Here is a 3,454-nt window from a genome sequence, read left to right on the forward strand (position 1 = left end):
CACAAAATTAGATAGATATATCAAGCCCATTACTTTTTTCCTTTTATCCCGTCAGGGCTGCAAAATAAAAGAAAACACACTTTCTCTTACCTGCCAACGAGCCCCCGGAGCTCCGGTACAGGTGTTCAGTCCCCGGGCTCTATTCTTCTTACTTCCTGTTAGCCCGGCACGTCACATAGAGCTTCAGCCTATCAACCAGCCGAGGCGGGACATCACTGAGGCCGGTGATAGGCTGAAGCTCCGTGTGACGTGCCGGGCTAACAGGAAGTAAGAAGAATACAGCCCGGGGACCGAACACCTGTACCGGAGCTCCTGGGGCTCGTTGGCAGAGGGTGGTGTCCTAATGAACCATGTCCTAAGGATTACAAGAAAAAAAGAACTTCTCCACTAGTTTTTGGTTTCTAGGATCCACTTTGGACAATTCCCCAATACATATTTTTGGCTAAGGTTACTTCTTGACCTAATCTATTAGAAATTTCCATACCAACTCCTTACAATAGTCTCATCACCTTTTTTTTTTTTTTATCTATTTATCTCAAAATGTATTTTATCCAAAATCAGTGAAATATAAAGGGCATGGAAATTAAACTGATGACTGTTGAAATAATGGCTTATGTGTATTTACTATGTGAGTTTGCCTTTTCACAATTTACCATCCGTCCCAAGTACAGATGTATAATGAATGTCTGGAAATGGTATAATTGAACACTAATATTTATTTTAAAAAAATGGACAATCAATAATACAATTCTGTAATAAAAGCACGCAAACCGCAGGGCCCTACGGCTGTACAGTGGTCCCTCAAGTTACAATATTAATCGGTTCCAGGACGACCATTGTATGTTTAAACCATTGTATGTTGAGACCATAACTCTATGGAAACCTGGTAATTGGTTCTGAAGCCACCAAAATGTCATCCAAAAATAGGAAAAAGTGAGGAATAAAGAAAAATAAGTAGATAACTAACACAGATAAAGCAAATCCTTACATATGTAAGTAAGAAAGATCTGCTGGGAGCTGTAAATCACTGTCTATGTCAGTGTTTTCCAAGTATGGAGCCTCCAGCTGTTGCAAAACTACAACTCCCAGCATGCCCTGACAGCCAAAGGCTGTCCGGGCATGCTGGGAGTTGTAGTTTTTCAACAGCTGGGGGCACCCTGCTTGGGAAACACTGGTCTATGTAGAGGACAGGAGCTTCTTCAGGGTCCTGTACAATACATACAATGTCCTAAAAAAAAAAAGTAAAATGGAGCCGCCCTCACCTGGTGTCCAAAGGAGCAGCTATCCCTGGTACAGGTAAAGTGTACAGAACATGTAATACCTCTCTGTATTGTAGGGGGCGCTACCAGACATCAGTCAGTGCATACACTTCAGTAATACAGGGGTTTTACCAGTGAATTGAGCCCATCCTGATTGATCGGTTCTTCCGGCCATTGACACACATCACAGATCTGGACTGTCTGTACATTGTATGTTGAGTCTGGTTTCAAGTTACGATGGTCCAGAAAAGACCATTGTATGTTGAAACTATTGTATGTTGAGGCCATTGTAAGTTGAGGGATCACTGTATGCTGCTAGTACTGCCCCTCTTATACATATATGCAAATAACTGTCTATATTCAATGCACTTTATAGAATTGGATATACTGCGTTATCTGTTCTAACTTATATTAAACTCACTATATGTGCTAAATGACCAATTCGGGTTATGGTATGTAATCTGTATCACAATATGACCGTATCTTATATACGGACCGTATCTTATATCACCGGATCGCCGCGTCCTGAACAGCTGTTAGACACGAGGAGGGTCTCCTACCTTGCCTCCTGGTGTCCGATCGACGAATGACTGCTCAGTGCCTGAGATCCAGGCATGAGCAGTCAAGCGGCAGAATCATCAATCACTGGTTTCCTATGAGAAACCAGTGATCAATGTAAAAGATCAGTGTGTGCAGTGTTATAGACCCTATGGGAGCTATAACACTGCAAAAAAAAAAAAGTGAAAAAAAAAAGTGAATAAAGATCATTTAACCCCTCCCCTATTAAAAGTTTGAATCACCCCCCTTTTCCCATTTAAAAAAAAACTGTCAATAAAACATGTCCGAATTATAAAAATATATTGTTAATTAAACCGCATGGTCAATGGCGTGCGCGCAAAAAAATTCCAAAGTCCAAAATAGTGTATTTTTGGTCACTTTTTAAATCATGAAAAAATTAATAAAAAGTGATCAACAAGTCCGATCAATACAGAAATGGTACCACTAAAAACTTCAGATCACAGCACAAAAAATTAGCCCTCATACCGACCCATACTTGGTAAAATGAAAAAGTTATAGGGGTCAGAAGATGACAATTTTAAACGTATACATTTTCCTGCATGTAGTTATTTTTTTAAGAAGTACGACAAAATCCAACCTATATAAGTAGGGTACCATTTTAATCGTATTGACCTACAGAATAAAGAGAGTGGGCCTCATTTACTAAGCTGAAACCGACCAGTTTTTGTCTGGTTATTTTGTCTGAGAAATGTCTGCGCCAGTGTGCGACAGTGTGCGCCTGAAAAACCAACAAACCCGAAAAAGGGGCGTGGTCTGTCACAAAAGGGGGTGTGTCCGACCAAAATCGGTGTGGTTTCACAACCCGACCGATTTACTATGGAATTCACAGAAAAACCTGTGGGTAAATGGCTGGAAATATCGACCTAGAAAAAGCTGGTCAGAAATGTTCCCGACTTTTCCCAATAGTAAATAGAGAGGAATCCTGCATGTCTGAAACAACTTTTCCCACTAGTAAAAACCCGAAACTCTTAGTAAATGAGGCCCAGTGTGTCATTTTTACCGAAAAATTTACTGCGTAGAAACAGAAGCCCCCAAAAGTTACAAAATGGCGTTTTTTTTTTTCAATTTTGTCTCACAATTATTTTTTTTCCGTTTTGCAGTAGATTTTTGGGTAAAATGACTGATCTCATTACAAAGTAGAATTGGTGGCGCAAAAAATAAGCCATCATATGGATTTTTAGTTGCAAAATTGAATGGGTTATGATTTTTTTAAGGTAAGGAGGAAAAAACGAAAGTGCAAAAAATGGAAAACCCCCTGGTCCTTAAGGGGTTAATAGCCAATGTTACAGTAAAGCCTATGACATTAGGTTCAAAAACATATTTACAAGTAAAATGAACCTCAAATTTTCAAGCATTTTTTGTGCGTATTTTTGTTTTATGTTGTGTGTTGTAGAACATTTTTGCTGCATTGTATGGGATTTTTCTGAATGTTTTTTGCAAACCTGGTCTTTTCTTGCAATATTTACATAAAAAATTAGTACAAGTACATGTCACTTTTTTATATGTGTATCTTCGGTATATGGGTGTCTGCTGTTCATTTGTTCTAAATTTGCAGATTTACTTTTACTTTTTACACATTACGTTACATTCTTTATAGATTCAAGTTTAACCTAAGG

The sequence above is a fragment of the Hyla sarda genome, chromosome 6 (assembly GCF_029499605.1).
Source record: "Hyla sarda isolate aHylSar1 chromosome 6, aHylSar1.hap1, whole genome shotgun sequence".
Classification (NCBI taxonomy): domain Eukaryota; kingdom Metazoa; phylum Chordata; class Amphibia; order Anura; family Hylidae; genus Hyla; species Hyla sarda.